Genomic DNA, 19150 nt, shown 5'->3' with positions numbered 1-19150 from the left:
ATCAATCAAGGGGTTATAGATGCTTGTAAAAATGATAATAAGAAACATGAAGTTTTAATATAAAGACATGGTAGAATCATAGTAATCGAAACATGGCATATGGAATCATGGCATTGTGACAACATGTTATAATATAAAGGCATGGTAGAATCATGACGACCGAATCATGGCATATGGTATCATGGCATCGGGCAATCATGTTATAAATATCAAATCATCAAAAATCATTTTAGGACGCTATGGATTACAGTCGGTGATCAGCCGCGAAGTAATTTTGAACACGATGGGTTCTCAAATATAATGGGATCTTTAGGCTATATGTGAGCCTATCAATAAGTGTGAAAAGCACTTGCGTCTAGTCCAATCCACTAAGTCAAGAAAACATTTATTTTATTTTTAATGTTTTATAACATGGATGCCGGGAAAGATTTGGTATCACTTTAATGGAATTGTAACAAGAGAATTCAAGTTCACTAATGAGGTTCGCTTTAGGGAATTTGGTAGAGAGTTTAGTATTCACGGTTTAATGGATAAGGAATATTTTGAAGGTAAGGTACTAACAAGATTAAGAGTTATTAACAGAAGTATTCGAATTAAGAAATGATATGGTGATTATTACAACTTAAGTATTCACGAAAAAAGCATATAGACTTGCAACAATTATAAGCATAAGGAGATAGTAACTTGCCTTTCAACAGTTCTAAGATTATTCAATCTTGACGGCACGAATCTTCCCCTTCGCTTCGGAACCTACATATTATATTAACCTCATTACTATTCACCCTAAAACACCTTATAAGCCTATAAACTCCTAAACTAACTTTTAATCTTATCATAACTACTATTACACAAAAACTTATAATTATAAGAATACATATAACTTAATTATATGCAATTCAAGTAATCCACATAGTCACATAATCACATAATGGCTTGACGTATACTACTAGTTATTTATACTATAATATTACCTAAATACCTAAATACATAAGCAAGTAACACATAAGAACTATTATTGACCTTAACTTAAACCTAAAGATGATGTGCAACACTCGGATTCTTCACCTCTAAGTCCCAAATACAATATATATCACTAAAGTTTTCCTAAGGCCACTCTAAAGGTGCTCTCGAGTTTCTTGGTGGAAATGGGGTATCTCCACCTTGGGCCTTCACTACAAACAACTTCCTACAGGTCGTTAAGACTCTAAACTAACTTCTAAAGTTGGTGAGACTCAAAGGCCTCACTCCTATAGGTTTACAAAAATTAATACTCATACTAAGTTTCCTGCTAACACCAGTTTGCACATCCTGTGCCCCTTGGCCGAAATCTCAACTTCTACATGGGGCCTTCTAACAAAACCAATTCCCATGGATTCTTAAGATCAAAACCTAACTCTCAGACTTGGTTTTAGGCCAAGGCCTCACCTGGGCCTCTCTAGGCCTCTGCTCAAAGTTGACACTGTCCAGCGTCCCTCGAATTCACTCTGCCCTGTTTTTACTCACATAAAACTCACTTTTCTCACTCAATTATTAATTTTAATGCTTGGTTAAACTTCCTAAGGATACATTATACTTATTTAAGCCAAGGCCCCATGAAGGCCTAGCTCATGACATGGTTATAATCGACCAAAGTTGAAGCTTACGCAGTCCTGCCCTGTTCTGAGTTACTCTCGGAAATGTGTGTGTGTACCTACCTAATTGCAAGTTTTTCAACAAATCAAAGCCACTGAACTCAAGTAAAACTCAATTCCTAACTCCAGTAAACTCGGGCCTAGCAAGGCCTTACCAAAACTCTCCTAAAAAAACCTGTACTTATGGTGAAAAATTCTGCTACATAGTGCCTAGTGTACCTCTTCCACCTTAACTCCCATTTCAACACCAAAACCAACATGCAAGCCAACAAATCTATCCTACAGTATATACAACCCTATTAACTATCATTTTATGGAAAATACAAGCATAAACCTATCCATATAAGCCATTTACCGAAGCAAAACAGAGAGCATAGCAGAGCAGATTTTACTTATACAAATTTTAAGGAAATTTCTGAACCAAAAATACATGGTATCAACTTGATGACTAGATTTTATCATGAATTATCAAGGCACATAGCATACTAGCATTTTAGAGAAAAAACCGAGGCATGCATTGCATAAAAACTCAAATTTAAGTCACATAACACATTTATCTGAAATACTACTTATTCTACAACATGCAAGTATAAACTTCACTTTTTAACGTAAAAATCATGGCATGCAAGGATGGAAACTTTGTAAAATACATATTATAAGATCATAAGTTCTTTAAAAGTCACATGCAAAGTCTCTTTCTTTTTGAAAATAATTAAAACTAACACACAAACCACAAAATTCATTCGGCTCCTTGGGAGTCATTGGCGAATGCTTGAGGCCAAGATCATGGCTTGAAAATGGAAGCAAAACACTTCATCAAGACCATCTCTTGCTCAAGTTTTATGTGCCATATTGAGTTCAACTCTAGATTCACAAGAATCAAAGTTAAACCATTGGCTTTATCCATATGCAACTAAGAACTAACCTTAAATGATGAGATGGAACCAAATGTAGTTGACCCTTGCTTAGAGGAGTTGAAAGGTGTAAGAAAATGGAGAAAATGAGGAAGAAAAATGAGAGGGGTGGGGGAGATTTTGGTGCGGCCGAAAGGGGGTAGGGAGAGGAGAGAGTGGAGTGATGTGTTGGTGAAGAAAATGAGGTGAAATGAGTGTTTAGTCTAGCTTTTGTCTCATTCAAATGGTAGTGGATTTTACTTTTTACCATTTTATCCTTCACCCACTAATAGCAAGATTTTGCATGCAAGGTTTTATAGGTCATTTAGTTGGTCAAATGGAGTTAGTGGAGGGTGAAAGGTCGGTCTTATCCTTGATCTCTATTTGGGTGGAATTTGCATGCAAGAGACACTTGTAATTCAATAACTATTAAAAGTATAATTAAAAAGAATAAGTTTTAATAATTAAAATATAAATCCATAAATCACAATATTAATACCATAAATACTATGAGATTTTAGAAGTTTAATAAAATTGTTTTCAAAAATTTTGGACAAAAAGAATTTATATTAAAAATAGTTTTTCTAATATTATCATACTAATAAAGCATAAAAAATATAATTAACACATTAAAAATCACACAGGAAATTGCAAATAAATTGACTCTACTCCACAATATTAGAATATAATTTATCCGTCTATTCGCAACTTGTTCAAATATCACTAAATCATGAGAATCTCAATTATTTCTTAATCGCGTCGTCGCAACTATTCAAATATTATCAAATCGCGCTACTTATTTAATCGCGTAACGAAAATCTTACTCGCATACAAAAGATATACGCTTAAACTATTCCAGCAACATTCGCAATGCCATACGACAAAATTATATGTAATATATAACGAATCCACATAGTCGGCCTTATAACACAGAATATTTATGAATAAATACATCTCACTTTATAAAATAGCTCAAATATTTAGTGGTTGTCACAAAACTCCCGGACAATGCTCATCGGGACTGCAGCGGGTGTCTCACAGAAAGTTTGCCATCTCAACCCAATAATCATCTCCAAAAGCTTTCCATCCTTCGCAATGGGTAAGAAACACATCTCCTTCACAATTGATTTAGACATCATTCTAATAAACTCTACTTGTTCCTCCGAAGAAGAAAACATGTTCACCGTGCCACCCATGCTAGAATCCTTGGTAGTCGAGGGATGAGTGCTACTACTCCCAGTGGTTCTTGCTCTCTTAGGTGCCATCTCAATAATAGAATATAGATTTGGGTGCGAGTAGTGTGAAGGAGATGCTAGGGTTTTGAAAGAATAAGAAGATGTATGTATATAAGAGATGTGTATATATATAAGATAGGTAGGTAATGGGTAGGGTTTAGAATTGTTTAGGATGAAGAATTAGGGTAGATTTAGGTTAAGAATTCGAGTAGGAGTGTTTTGTACTGAGTTTTCTCTATTTTTTCTTCTTCTTTTTTTCTGTCCCAGGGAGGTAGCGGGGCCGCCCTGCCTTCAGCGCGGGCGCGCCGTGTTTCTGGACAATACAGCGCGGCCGCCCCACTTCCAGCGCGGGCGCGCCGTGCTTCTGAAAAATCAGAATTTTTTCTTTTTTTTTTCTTTTTCTTCCTTGTCGAACCTACTATAAAACAAACATGGGTTGCCTCCCATGAAGCGCTTGGTTTACGTCGCTAGCTTGACGTGAATCTTCGAATCAAGTTGTTGACAGAACGGCGCTCACCACCTCACGGTTCGCTGTATCACCATAGTAATACTTCAACGTATGACCATTTACCTTGAAGTTTGGTATGGATACTTATCAAAAATCTCCGCAGCTCCATGTGGTAACACAGTTTTGACAATGAACGGCCCTGACCATCTTGACTTAAGCTTTCCTTGAAAGAGCCGGAGACGAGCATTGAACAATTGAACTTGTTGACCAGGAATAAATGACCTGCGCACCAACCTCCTATCATGCCATCTCTTGAACTTCTCCTTGTATAACTTGTTGTTCTCATAAGCATGTAGTCAAAACTCATTGAGTTCATATAGTTGAAGCATTCTTTTCTCTCCAGCAGCTTCCATGTCCAGATTCAGCTTCTTCAAAGCCTAATACGCTCTATGCTCCAACTCCGCAGGCAAATTACACACCTTTCCATACACCAACTGGAACAGTGACATACCTAAAGGAGTCTTGTATGCTGTTCTATAGGCCCACACAACTTCATCTAGCTTCAACGACCAATCCTTCCTTGATGGACTTACAACCTTCTCCAAAATTCGCTTGATCTCTCGATTCGATACTTCCACTTGCCCATTAATTTGGGGAAGGGAGGTTGAGCAATACGATGATTCACATGATATCTTTCCATAAATGCAGTAAACTTGCGATTGCAGAAATGCGATCCCTCATCACTGATTATAACCCTTGGAGTACCGAAACATGTGAATATCTGCTTACGAAGAAAATTTATCACCACCTTCACATCATTGGTTGGCAAGGCTTTAATCTCAACCTATTTAGACATATAATCCATCGTCAAAAGAATATACTGATTATTGCATGATGAGACAAATGGCCCTATGAAGTCGATTCCCCAAACATCGAAAATATCAACTTCAAGAAGAACATTGAGAGGCATCTCATCTCTCTTGGACATATTTCCAACCCTTTGGCAACGATCACACCTTGACACGAACTGATGGGCATCCTTAAATAAATTAGGCCAGAAAAATCCCACTTGAAGAATACGGGAAGTTGTCTTCTCTCCACCATAATGACCACCATACACAGTAGAATGACAATCTCGCAGAATACCCTCAGTCTCACTATACGGAATGCATCTTCTGATCATTTGATCTGCTCCCTGTCTGAACAAGAATGACCCATCTCGTCGATACCACTTCACTTCATGTAAAAACTTCTTCCTTTGAGCATAAGAGAGTTCTGGGGGAATAACATTACTCACAAGATAGTACACAATGTTTGCAAACCATGGTTCTTCTTCTTGCACCCCAAAAAGCTGCTCATCGGGAAAAGATTCATTGATTAACTTCTTATCTTGGGAAGCATTGCTTTGATCTTCCAGTCGTGAGAGATGATCCGCTACTTGGTTTTCTGTACCTTTTCTGTCTTTAATTTCTAGATCAAATTCCTGAATCAATAGAATCCATCAAATCAAATGAGGTTTTGAATCTTTCTTCGAGATAAGATATCGAATATCAACATGATTAGTGAAAACTGTCACTTTTGTCCCAAGTAAGATCGGAATTTCTCGAAGCCATGGACAATCGCCAAGAGCTCCTTCTCTGTAGTAGTGTAATTTAGCTGAGCACCATTAAGGGTTTTACTAGCATAGTAAACCACATGGAATATGTTCTGCTTTTTCTGGCTCATAACTGCTTCAACTGCATAGTCACTAGCATCACACATCATTTCGAATGGCTCATTTCAATCAGGTGTAGTAATAACAGGTGTTGTAGTCAAACTCTTCTTCAAGCTCTCAAAAGAAGCTAGACATTCCTCATCGAATTAGAAAGGGACATCCTTCTTTAACATATTACATAAAGGTTTAGAGAATTTGGAGAAGTCTTTGATGAATTGCCGATAGAAACCCGCATGACCAAGGAAACTGCGGACTCCCTTAACTGAGATTGGTAGAAGAAGGTTTTCAATAGCCCCTACCTTGGCCTTATACACTTCAAGACCCTTTCTAGATATCTTGTGCCCAAAAATGATACCCTCTTGCACCATGAAGTGACATTTTTCCCAGTTGAGCACCAGATTGGTCTCAACACATCTTTTCAGTACCAAGCCAAGATTATGCAAGCACTCGTCATAGGAAGTCCCGAAAATAGAGAAATCATCCATGAACACCTCCATATTAGTGCCAATCATATCATAGAATATGGCCATCATGCATCTCTGAAAAGTAGCAGGTGCACCACAAAGTCTGAAAGAAACTCGACGAAAAGTGAAAATGCCGAAAGGACAAGTAAAAATGGTTTTCTCCTGATCTTCTGGGGCAATGCAAACCTGATTATAGCCTGAATACTCATCCACAAGACAATAATACTAATGACCAGCCAATATATCAAGCATTTGATCAATGAATGGAAGTGGGATGTAATCATTCCTGGTGGATTTATTCAGCTTTCGATAGTCCATGTATACTCTCCACCCTGTGATTGTCCGAGTAGGAATGAGCTCGTTCTTCACATTAGAGACAACTGTAATGCCTCATTTCTTAGGCACACACTGCACCAGGCTCAATCATGCACTGTCAGAAATAAAATAGATGATTCCTGCATCCAACCATTTAAGAATTTCCTTCTTCACGACCTCTTTCATGATAGGATTAAGTCTTCTCTGTTGCTCAACAGTTGGCTTACTTCCTTCCTCAAGCAGAATTTTATGGATGCAATAAGAAGGGATGATTCCCTTGATATCTGTTATCGTCCATCCAACTGTTGATTTGAATTCTCTCATAATTCTCAAGAGATTGTCTTCGTCACTACTTGAAAGGTCAGATGTAATAATAATAGGCAAAGTAGATGCATCACCTAAAAAGGCATACCTCAAGTGACCAGGCAGTGGTTTTTAACTCAAGTGTGGGAGCTTCCTTGATAGATGGTTTAAGACGCTCCTGAGAATTTTTCAGCTCCGCTAATCCAAGAGACTCGAATGGAAAATCCAATCTCCTCTTCCATGGAGAAGCATTCAAATATTGCAGCTGCTCTACTTCTTCTTCATCTTCACTATCAGATTCCCCTGTTAAGGCTCTCTCTAAGGCGTCAGTCCTTAGCATTTGATCAAGCTCTGAAGTCACTATAGAGTCGACCAACTCTATTTTAAAGCATTCCTTTTCATCAGTAGGGAATTTCATTGCATTGAAGACATTGAATGTCACGTCCTGACCCTGAACTCTCATTATAATCTCACCCTTCTGCACATCGATCAGAGTTCGGCCTGTAGCTAAGAATGGTCTCCCCAAGATAATGGGAATCTTCTTGTCTTCCTCGAAGTCCAGGATAACAAAATTAGCAGGAAAGATAAGTTTATCCACCTTAACCAAGACATCCTCCACTACACCTCGCGGATAAGTGATGGAACAATCAGCCAACTATAAAGACATGTTTACCAGTTTTGGATCAGGTAGGCCAAGTTTCTTGAAGACAGACAAGGGCATGAGATTGATGCTAGCTCTCAAGTCACAAAAACACTTGTCGAAAGACAGATTGCCAATGGTACAACGTATCGTAAAGCTTCCTAGATCTTTAAGTTTAGGACGGATTTTCTGTTGCAGCACATCACTGCACTCTTCTGTTAGAGGAACGGTTTCCAACTCCTCAAGTTTAAGCTTCTGAGATAGAATAGCCTTCATGAACTTAGCATAGCTCGGCATCTGTTCTAAAGCTTCCGCAAAAGGTATGTTAATATGCAACTTCTTGAAAACCTCCAAAAACTTAGCAATTTGCTTGTCGAACTTCTGCTTCTGAAGTCTTTTAGGATATGTATGCGGAGGATGTACTTGTTTGTCCCCTATATTTTTCTCAAGAGTAGTGTTTTCAATCGCTTTCTTCTTTGTTTCAGCTTCACCATCCTTTTTCTCAGCAGAATCAGCCAAAAGCTCAACTTCTAAGTTTTGAGAGGGCCCGGGCGCGCCTGTATTCTGGAAATAAAATTCAGATTCTTCTTTTTCTTGATTCTGAGGGCTCCCGACCTGTCCAGACCTTAGGGTGTTTGCCTTAAGCTGTTCCTTGACTTCTCTCTTTCCTGGATTAGCCGTTATGTCGCTATGAAGAGTTTCTTGAGGTCGGTTCAATAAAGCATTAGCAATCTGCCCAATCTGATTCTCCAAAGCTTTAAAAGAAACCGCTTGGCTTTTGCACATAAGCCTCAACTCCTCCAATTCAGATTTTTCATTAGAAGATGGACCGACACCTCCATGAGATTGTTATTGCATTACCTGTGGCTGAAATTGCTGCCTTGGTGCATATGGTTGCTGAAAACCAGGAGGATTAAAATGTTTGTTTCCAAACTGCTGCTAAGGCTGTTGCATTGCATTTTGATTGTTGCTCCAGCTAAAATTTGGATGATTGCAGTTATTAGGATGATAAGAAATAGGAACAGGTTGCTGCGACCTCTGAAAGTTGCTCACGGACTGAGCTGATTCATTAGATATAACACATTGCTCTGTCGCATGTGATCCTGCACAAAGCTCACAAACACTCATTATCGGTTGAAAACCATAGTTGGTCAAAGAATCGACCTTCATAGTCAATGCCTGTAATTGAGCAGCGATAGCTGTAGCTGTATCCACCTCAAGAACTCCTGCTACATTGCCTTATGGTATCCTCTGAGTTGGATTATGATATTCATTCGCAGCCATCGTCTCGATCAACTCAAAAGCTTCCTCATAGCTTTTAGCCCATAGAGCTCCACCTGAGACTGCATTGAGCATAGGTCTTGATTGTACTCCCAAGCCATTATAAAAAGAATTGATCATCATCCAGTCAGGCATTCCATGATGAGGATACTTCCTAAGCATCTCCTTGTAGCACTCCCAAGTTTCACATAAAGATTCACCCGATTGATGTGCGAACTGAGTAAGAGCATTCCTGATTGCAGCTGTTTTTGCCATAGTGAAGAATTTAGTAAGAACCTTTTGTGCAAGATCCTCTCATGTCGAAATAGAACCTGGTGGTAGAGAGTGCAACCTGCTCTTTGCTTTATCCCACAGAGAGAATGGGAAAGTCGCAATTTCACAGCATCTTTAGAAAGATTATTGAATTTGACCGTGTCATAGATCTCGATGAAATCCCTGATGTGCATATTGGGATCTTCCGTTGGAGAACCCCAAAAAAAACTGAGTTATGTACCATCTGAATCGTGTCAGGCTTGATTTCAAAGGTATTAGCTGCAATAGCTGGCCTGACAATGCTAGATTGAATGTCATTGATCTTGGGTTGAGAATAATCCATCAACATTTTCGTTGCTGCTAGTTCTCCCATTGTAATAATCGCGTTTTCTTCAACTTTCTCAACTTCTTCAAAAAATTCTTCAACTACTTTATCTTCTTCAATTATTTCCTTCCGAGATTGAGACCATGTTCGCATACATGCTCTCTAGAGTACCTGAAACACAACAAAGTACCCTTATAAGTAAAATAGTCCGAGTCAGTGAACTTTAACGACCACTGACGTCAAGCACATAAACCAAAATTTAACACTGATCCCCAGCAGCGACGCCAAAAACTTGTTTGCACTAAAACACACGCGAAAATACACGGAAGCGCACGTGATCACAAGTAGTATGAGATATAAGTCAAGTTCATTCCCACAGGGATTGGTTTAGTTTAAGTTCAGATTATGCACTTATGCAACAATGTATGATTATCGTTCACAGCTAAGACAAGTAACAAGTTGGAGTTGATTAACTGCTTAAGAAATTACACTAACAAACTTAACTAAGATATTAAAAGTGATTTACTTATATGAGAATAAGACATGGGATTCTAACTTCATTAAATATTTCATTCAAAGTTTATGTTTTATCAATAGCATGTGATGGTGGTGATAACTAATCAGATAACACGAAATTAGTATACGCTATCTTTCGATATACGTATACCCTACTACTAAACATCCACAATCAAGATAGAAGTTGAGTAGACACCAATTATGCTTAGTCCCTATATGTCTATAGAAATTGAAAACATAACGGTTGAAGAGCAAGTTATCTATCGTGATTACATAGGGCAGATAAGATGGGTAAAATTACCTACGAATCATGCATAACAAATATACATGAACCTATACTAGCATGGCAAGTTCTAAACCTCTATATTCGCTTTCGCTTCAATAGAGATTAACAATTAATCTTAGATGTTAGCTACACATCAAAGACGAATAAGCACAACTAAACTAGGAAATCATAAATCACCACACTCTAAAGATTTAGAACAATCAACTATTGAAATCCATAAGTAAATCCGCTAGAACCCCATGACAATGATTAGTTCATAACCATGGATTCCATTGAAAACATGATAGTAATTAAGTTCATAAAACTATGATAAAATATAGAAGTATCAAGGTTTAGAACAAAGCAAAAACAAGCATCCAAAGTATCGACTAAATCATAGAATACACAAGAATAAACTAGTTCTTCTTCTCCGTGGTTGTTTTGTGCTCTCTAGGTCTGTGTTATGCTCTCACTGGCTTCCTTCTTTTGAAAAACATCTTTCTTTCATTATATATAGGCTCCTGGAAGATCTGGATGCTTCAAATCTTCAAATCAGAGTAGAATCAGGATTCTGCAAAAACAACTCGGCGCGGCCGCCCCATCCCGCTTAGAGCGTGGGCGCGCCGGCTTTCTGACAAAAATGTTGAATTTTATTATTTTGCCTCCTTTCTTCGTGCGATCTCCCGAAACTCCATTCCTGACCTCTTATTAGCGTAAAAAATTTATAAAACTCAAATCCTCCTCCTGACTAGTGCCATGTAATGCACTTACACAAAACACATCAAAAACACCACATACTCGAGTCCAAAACATCCAATTTAAGCCGATATGAAGCGTTCCAAGTGGATATAAAATCCACTTATCAATTTTCTTGATGCAAATTTGTAAAAAGTGCGCTTGCTAAGCTTATTAATCTCTACTTTTCCATTTCTTTTGTTCCTTCTACTTAATCTAGTCTGAGATTTAAGTTCTCCTTTTAATCTTCTGTTAGATAAGTATCCTATGTTATTCTGCTCAACTCTCTTAGTTTTTGCTACATTCTCTCCTTAAAGAGATCTTGCTCACTGGATCATCATCTTCAACTATTATGTCTAGTTTTCAAGTACTGATACTATCTTTCAGCAAATAATAAATGAATATTATTTGCTAATGAATAGTTATCAGTCTTAACATCTTGTTTAAATTTCTTATTCTCCCTATTTCAAGTATCTTCACAGAAAGCTTCCATACTTTCAAGATCTGTGAATTTATTTGCTACATCCCTAGATTCCTTCCATTTGGAAATTTCCTCTTTTTCAAGATTTACTTGGCTCTTAAGAATTTCTTCCTTCTTTAATATCCTCAGTAGCTCATCTTTAGCAGCAAGGCAATTTTTCTTAGCATTTTTATATTCGGGCAACTGCATCTCTAGTTAGTTACTTCTTTCATATAACATAGAATTAACAGTTTTAATTCTAATTTTTTTCTTTTTAAGAGACTTCAGAGTGACATGCAAGTTGTATAATTATGAACACGTATCGTTGATAGTTTCTTGGCATTCACCCTTACTTATCTTAGAGAGGTCAACTAAAATTACTTGATTGTTACACGATGGTTCCTCTGACTCATTATCTTTAGCCATAAAAGATAGATTGAACAATTCTTTGTTCAGGACTAGAATCTGGGATTCTACCTCTTTCTTAACCATGGTTGATTGAGTGGTATTCAATTCAAGATCTTTAAACCTTCTGTATGTTGAAGGCTTTCTCTGATACCAATTGTCATTGAATACAAATTAAAAAATTTACGTTAATTTGTGCATGGTGAAGGAAATATGAACACGGATGTTTATAATTTCAGGTGGGTTATTTTTCGACTTACCACCTGAGGTTTATTTTTGAAGAAATAATCTGTTACAATTACAAATGTAATCTTACAGCTGCAGTTTTCAGTGTTTCACTCAGAGAAGGATATCTCTCTAAAGCTCTTTGAAAATGAAGAACCTATTTCTTAAGTGAGACACTACTACTACTTGGTTTATATATCACCAGGTTACAAAGCTTTCTAAATTAAACATATTGCAGTATTCAAGGTCCAACAAGGTTGCTTCTTCATTCTCTTTACTATGATACTTGACAAATGAGGATAAATATTATCTTGATATACAACCTTGAATATCTCTTCAAATTTCCATACACGAAAATAGAATGTTTATTCTTCTTTAGAATCCAAGATCACATGCAAAGTTTGTCTTGGCTTCTCATCTTCTTTTCTGAGATACCTATCATCCAATGTGTTCTGACAATCCTAGATTTTTATCACCGTCACGTCACTATCAGAAGCTATAATTTGTGTTATCCGTTGATAGTTGTTAGTCGTAGAACTTCCTTATCCATTGGAAGTCATTCTGCTACAGTTTCCCTTAACCATTGATAGTCACTTGATTAGCAGTTGATAGGCTGACGTATATAGCAGTTGATGCTTCTCTTCATTTAACAGTCAAAGATTCACTTCACTTAATCTAAATTACATGTCATCGAATATTTACACTTAGCCATCCTATTCTAAATTATCCATTGAGTCAATATGACTTCTGAATAAATAATTGCATTGCTAACTGTTTATTAAGTTCTTAGAGAAGATGTTACAATGACCACAACATTTGAAGGACTACTCCTCAAATTGGTATCCCTTAGGACGGTTAGCAGTTGGAGGTTACTTTTTGTCTTAACATAATTATGCAAATGTAGTTTTTTATCATCATAACTTAGGCTTGATTCGAACATCAACTGTCTTCTTAAATAGAACTCCTGGATTTTCCTCACATTTAAGTTTATTATTTTGACTTCTAGACTCATGTTTTTTCAAAAATACACTTCCCTAAAATATTACTAGACAATTCTTTTACAATTTTATTCTTATTTCCTTATTTTCGTATAATCCCATTTTATTTAATTGCTTTACTAAAATCCCCATTTTGATTGATTTTCTAAAGAAAGCCCGTCACTACCGGCGTAAATGATGGCAAATGAAATTTGTCAGTCGAAGAGCCTAATTTGTTAAACTTATTTTTAATTAAATCCAAGGCATGACGAAGCCCATCAATAGGGCACAAGATTAGTAGCAATCAACTAGTTCACATGTTGTATTCCATTATCTTATCCGTAGGCGTAACAACATTAAAACACATAACGGTACATGTCAACTTCTTCTCACGCGTATCCTCTTATAATTATTTCCCAAATCATTCCCGAAAATCTGGAATCCTTGCCTTGTGTCCATAGGGTTGTTGTTAGGTGGTATCAACCCATGTACCACATCGATGAGAATAAATATAGTTCTCTTGTATATAGAGCAACCAATTAACTCCATTAATATGAGGCCTTTTGGAATATACCCAATACAAATCCGTGCGGGCCTGGCCAGAGCGAACAATATCATACTAGTGTCGAGTTAAAGTTTACGTGCATCCTATCACATGGTATCAGAGCCAAAGGTTTGGATCTATACCCTATGGGGGTATTGGGCTGTAGTAGTTCGGTGTGGGTGGTTTCCCTCGGTGTAAACGTGGTTGGAAAATCTTGTTAGTCCCTTAACAATATAGCAAGAATTACAGAAGGGGGGTTGAATGGAATTCTTGAACCTTTTTCTTGAAATAAAAATGTTCAACTTGATTATGGATATATTTGTTTTGATTAGCACAATGCGGAATGTAAACTTGAATGAATCACAACATAAGTAATTAAAAACAAGAGTCTTTAAAAACTTTCTGGTGGATTTAAACAATTCCATCAGAGATATATTTAATATATCGAGAGAACTCCGTGTGCAGAAATGTTCACAGCTGCTTACACAAAATAGAACTGCTAAGAACACAGGAAATGCTAAAGATAGTGCTTACAAAGATTTCTCTGTTGTTGTTTCTTAGCTATCTCAGTTTTTTTCTATTTGCTACTCTCTTGGTTTATATATTACCAAGATTACAAAGTCAAAAGAACTGAACAAATATAAAATCTAACAGTCTTAATCTTTGCTGCTTTTCATCCTCTATTACCCAGTTAATGGGCTTCCACAGTGTGTTTGTATCCAACTCAACGGCTGTGTGTCAGCTTTCACTATTCAACTGATGTTTGAATTCTTGATATGATCATCCGTCGACTTTCAGATCATCCGTCGACTGCTATGTTAAACATCCGTTGATAGTCATTTGATCATCCGTCCAAGCTTTGTTAATCATCCATTGGTAGCTATTTTGGCACTTGACTTCATTTCACTTATACAGAATTACAAGACATTGCTTATGTACAGTTAATCAACCTATTCTGCATATCTAGTTAAAGTCAACATGACTTATATGTGTTATGGATAAAAAGCTAAGGTTATTACTTGTTGTATTTAATACAAAGATTCGGGAGCTCAAGGCCTTTAATGGCTGCTCTCGTGTTTCGTGACTCAATCTGCCTTTACGAGATGCCTACGTATCTCTGCGAATTAGAGAATCAAGCCAAAAAACGTAGTTCTGATTGGTGGGGGTGAGACCCCTTATATAGATGTTGGTGGTCCTTGAATTGGACTTGGTATAGGAGACTTGGTGGGCAAGTCTCATAGTTAGAATGGACTTTGGAGTCCTAGATAGTAGGAAACTGATCCCTTATCCTTTTAGGTCCCCTTGAGGCTTATCTATAAAGATTTATATCCTTATCAAGACTCTTCTCAACAGCTGATTTTTCCCTTATTAATTAATTACGAAATTAATTAATAATCAGGGCTTTTGGGCCTTTTTTATTCCATCAGGCCTGATCTGGTCCATCAGGCTTAACCTTTCTGGTCTGAATATCATACATCTTCTTATTGGGTCCAGCAGCCCATTATTAATAAAATCAGGATTTATTTATCCCTATCATTTGCCCCCCAACTTTTGGGAAACATTGATTAGGTTTCACAGAAGTTAAGTCTATTCATTCCCTTACAGGGTTTCGTTCTTGCGTAAAGTGTGGAGCGACCTACACGTTTACAACGAGTTTTTCCTTTTATTCAGGAATTATTTTGATTTCCAGGAATTTTTCCCTTATTTCCGGGATTTTTTCCCTAATTTCTGGATTTTTCCCTAATTTTTCTGGGATTTTTCCTTATTTTCTGGAATTTTCCCTAATTTTTCTGGGATTTTTCCTCATTTTCTGGAATTTTCCCTAATTTTTCTGGGATTTTTCCTTATTTTCTGGAATTTTCCCTAATTTTTCTGGGATTTTTCCTTATTTTCTGGAATTTTCCCTAATTTTTCTGGGATTTTTCCTTATTTTCTGGAATTTTCAAATTTCCAGCCCTTTTTTCGACCAGGATCCTAGTCGAAATTTCGACCTGGATCCTAGTCGAAAATAGGGGTCAGCCTTGTCATCCTGGTCGAAGGATTTCGACTAGGATCCACGACCTGGATTTCGACCAGGATCCTAGTCGAAATTTCGACCTGGATCTAGGTCGTCAATTCCCCACTTTTAGCTTCTGATTTTGAGCCCTTCGACTAGGATTTCGACCAGGATCCTAGTCGAAATTTCGACCTGGATCCTGGTCGAAAATTCTTTGGTTTTCTTGATTCCTGGTCGAAGAATTTCGACTAGGATCCACGACCTGGATTTCGACCAGGATCCTAGTCGAAATTCGACCTGGATTTTTAATCCTTATTTCTGTAAAATGCTTGTCTAATTCGACCTCATTCCTAGTCGAAGTTTCGACCTCAATTCAGTTCTATTTTTTCCGCTTTTTTCGTGAGTCTAGTCGAAAAATTTCGAGCAGGGATCACGACCTGGATTTCGACCTGAATCCTGGTCTTTTTTCTCCGTTATTTTCGGGTGTCTGCTCGAAAGTTTTTTAGCAGGATTCACGACCTGGATTTCGACCTGAATCCTGGTCTTTTTTCTCCGTTATTTTCGGGTGTCTGCTCGAAAGTTTTTGAGCAGGATTCACGACCTGGATTTCGACCTGAATTCTGGTCTTACATCTTTTTATTTGGGCCTTACATTTTTTAAGGCTAAAACTGAATTTTCCAAATCCTAATTGGATTTGGGCCTGGATTTCTCTATTGGGCTTTATCAAATATTACTGGGCCTCTTTATTGGGCTTTATCAAATATTACTGGGCCTCTTTATTGGGCTTTATCAAATATTACTGGGCCTCTTTACTGGGCTTTATCACACCCTGTTTAGAATGCCCTAGAATTCCTAGGAATATTCTGGAAGATGCTTTTTCCTGGGCTTTTTCTCATGGGCCTTTGTTCTTAATGGGCTCTTTGTCCCTTCAACTTCTTTTTCCTCCTATATAAAGGAATGAGGAAAGGTCACTACTCCTCACTTCCTCATTTCTTTGTTTTCTTCTTCATTCTCCTGCTAAGATTCTCAGAGCAATAACAGCAAGTCGGAGCTCAAAGCCTTTCTCAGGAGTGCTTTTTCAGGTAAGATTTCTCCCTTTGTTTTTTGTGTTCATTTTTCCATTGTGTGCCATTTTAAGACATCCTATCTACGTGCCTCATACCTTTTTTCAGATGGCTGACAAAAGAATGACTCGTTTGGCCAAGATGAACGTGGCTAGAAAGTCCAATGATTTTCCTATTCGATCGAGGTATACTTCCTTAATCGACATGATCAACACTCGAGGGGACGAGTATCCGTCTGATGCGCATCTGGACGCACACGATCATATCAGCGCCTTACGGGATCCCAAGGAGCTGGAAAAGTTGAGCGGCTGCTTCAGAATCAAAGAACCTTTTAAGCTGGTTCTTGCAGGTCCGGCCGACAGGGCCTGTCAGTGGAAGAAGGACGCGCTATGCGTCTATAGGGATACTCTAAGGGCAGGTATTAGACTCCCTTTTCATCCATTCATTCCTTTACTTTTGGCTGATGTAGGCATCAGCCCTTGCCAGCTTCCCCCCAATTCCTGGAGGTTGATCCTATGCTATCTGTCGCAATGCGCCAAGCACAGCATCCCCACATCTGTTGTTGTTTTCAGGAAGATTTTCCAGTTCAAGAACAGCCCCGATAAAAGTCCGGGTTGGGTTTCTATCAACCAACGCCCCACTATCCCCCATATTGTGAATGGGAAATCCATCCCTGACAACAATTTGGGGTGGAAGAAGGATTTTTTGTTTATAGTTTGGGAGGGTGGAGACTGGGGTTCCCTATTTCGATCTTCTTTTGGGATTGCCGTGGATGGGAGCCCAAATGACATAGCTTTGTCTGAGGAGGAGGCTAGAGGTTTCAACCTCCTGACGCAAGACAACGGCACCTCCCATTCTTGGGATCTTATCCGGGAGACTGTCCTGGTAGAACGCGGCCTCTCGCCCGTTCATAAGAAAAGTAAGTTCCTACCTTCATCTACTTTATTTCCTGCATTTTTATTCCATTAGTTTTCAACTGACTTTGCTTGTCGCAGTGGCTGAGAAGATTGAGGAGGCTACGAAGCCAAAGGACCTGGAAACGACCAGGATGAAGAGGGCTGGGAAGATTTTCAAAGATCCTAGGCTTGGTGATCGCTTCCCTGAGTTCCTCCTTCAGGCTATGGAGCCAAATGAGGAAGGTCCCAGCCAGGTTTTGCGCACCAAGCAGAGGCCAGGGGCCTATTTTCAACCTGCCTGGGGGATCCGGGGCAAGGACTCAATATTGGGCAGCACAGCCCTGTCCAAGGAATGGTCCAAACATTCCATCTCTCCGGTGGACTATCAAGACTTTGTCCTCCAACAGGACTTAGAGGGGAACGAGCTTTTTGGAGCCCAAGCCCTGGCGACAGTACGCACTTTACTTATGCCTTTTACACTTTTCTTTTCATGCTTCTTTTCTAAAGTTTTGCTATTTCTCTTGCAGGCTAACGCCCATTTTCAAGGGGCAATTCACCAAGCTAAGGCTTGGAAGGTTGGCCTGGAAGATGCCAACAAGAAGTTGGAGGAGGCCAACCAAAAAATTGAGGCCCTTGAAGCTCAATTGGCTTCTTCCACTTCTGACCTGGAGACGGCCCGGGCTGAAAACGTAATCTTGAAGGCGCAGAAGGACAAAGCCTTTGACGGCTGGATGGATACCCAAGAATTCAAAGACCTGATGGTGGAGCATGACGCCCTTCTTCACCCAGTCAGCTACAAGGAGGGTTGGGACGCTGCTGTGGAGGCTATCCAGGATGAGTTTCCCGAGATCCTTGAGCAGTCGCCCTTTCCCTGCCCTGTGCGGGTTCCAGAGCTTGGAGGCGTTACTGAGAAGCTTGCTGGCATGATCAGGGATGGAGAAGAGGAAGATTCTTCTGAGGAGGAACTCGAGCCTGCTACTAAGAAGGCAAGGGTGGAAGAACCTTCAAAAGTAGTGCCTCAACAGCCATCATCTCCTGCAGAGGGAACTTCCACAGGGACTTCGGAGGGTTCGACTGAGACTTCTGAAGAGACGACTGAAACTTCCGAGGAGTCGTCGGATAGTGGTTCTGAAGAATCTCAACCTTCCAAGGCCTAATTTTTTTGTATATCTTCTTTATGAACTTTATTTTTATCAGAAGTTGTTACCCTTCGGGGTTAAATTTTGTATGTTGCTCCTTCGGCCTCTTATCATTATAGTCTTAATGTGCGTTTAAACATCCTTTAGATAGAAATAACTTAAAACTCTTTAACATGAAGTCTGGTTTTTCAAAACCTTACATAGCATGGGTTCGACCCTAATCAATAATAACTTGACAATGTAAATTCTACTGGAATATAAAATCCTACGCAAGCAAAGCTTCCAGGTGCTTTTAAACCTACTTGTCTTAATGACAAGTGAGAATCGTACTTCGCCTATCTTACACGTAGTAAACCTTCAGGTTTTGTGCGTGCCAGGTCCTCGGGACTTCAAAACCATCCACAGTCTCGAGCTTGTAGGTTCCTCT

At 38.6% G+C, this 19150-nt stretch overlaps 1 non-coding gene across 1 annotated transcript; it reads left to right on the top strand.

The window, feature by feature from the left end:
* The first annotated feature begins 9057 nt into the window (after positions 1 to 9057).
* LOC141721931 (small nucleolar RNA R71) lies at positions 9058 to 9164 on the top strand. Its single transcript, XR_012574971.1, has one exon. It is a non-coding gene; the product is annotated as a small nucleolar RNA R71 (small nucleolar RNA).
* Positions 9165 to 19150: the final 9986 nt, after the last annotated feature.

This window comes from Apium graveolens, chromosome 4, assembly GCF_009905375.1.
Source record: "Apium graveolens cultivar Ventura chromosome 4, ASM990537v1, whole genome shotgun sequence".
Taxonomy (NCBI): Eukaryota; Viridiplantae; Streptophyta; class Magnoliopsida; order Apiales; family Apiaceae; genus Apium; species Apium graveolens.
The sequence above is the reverse complement of the archived record's forward strand: the minus strand, read 5'-3'. Positions and strand labels throughout refer to the sequence as shown.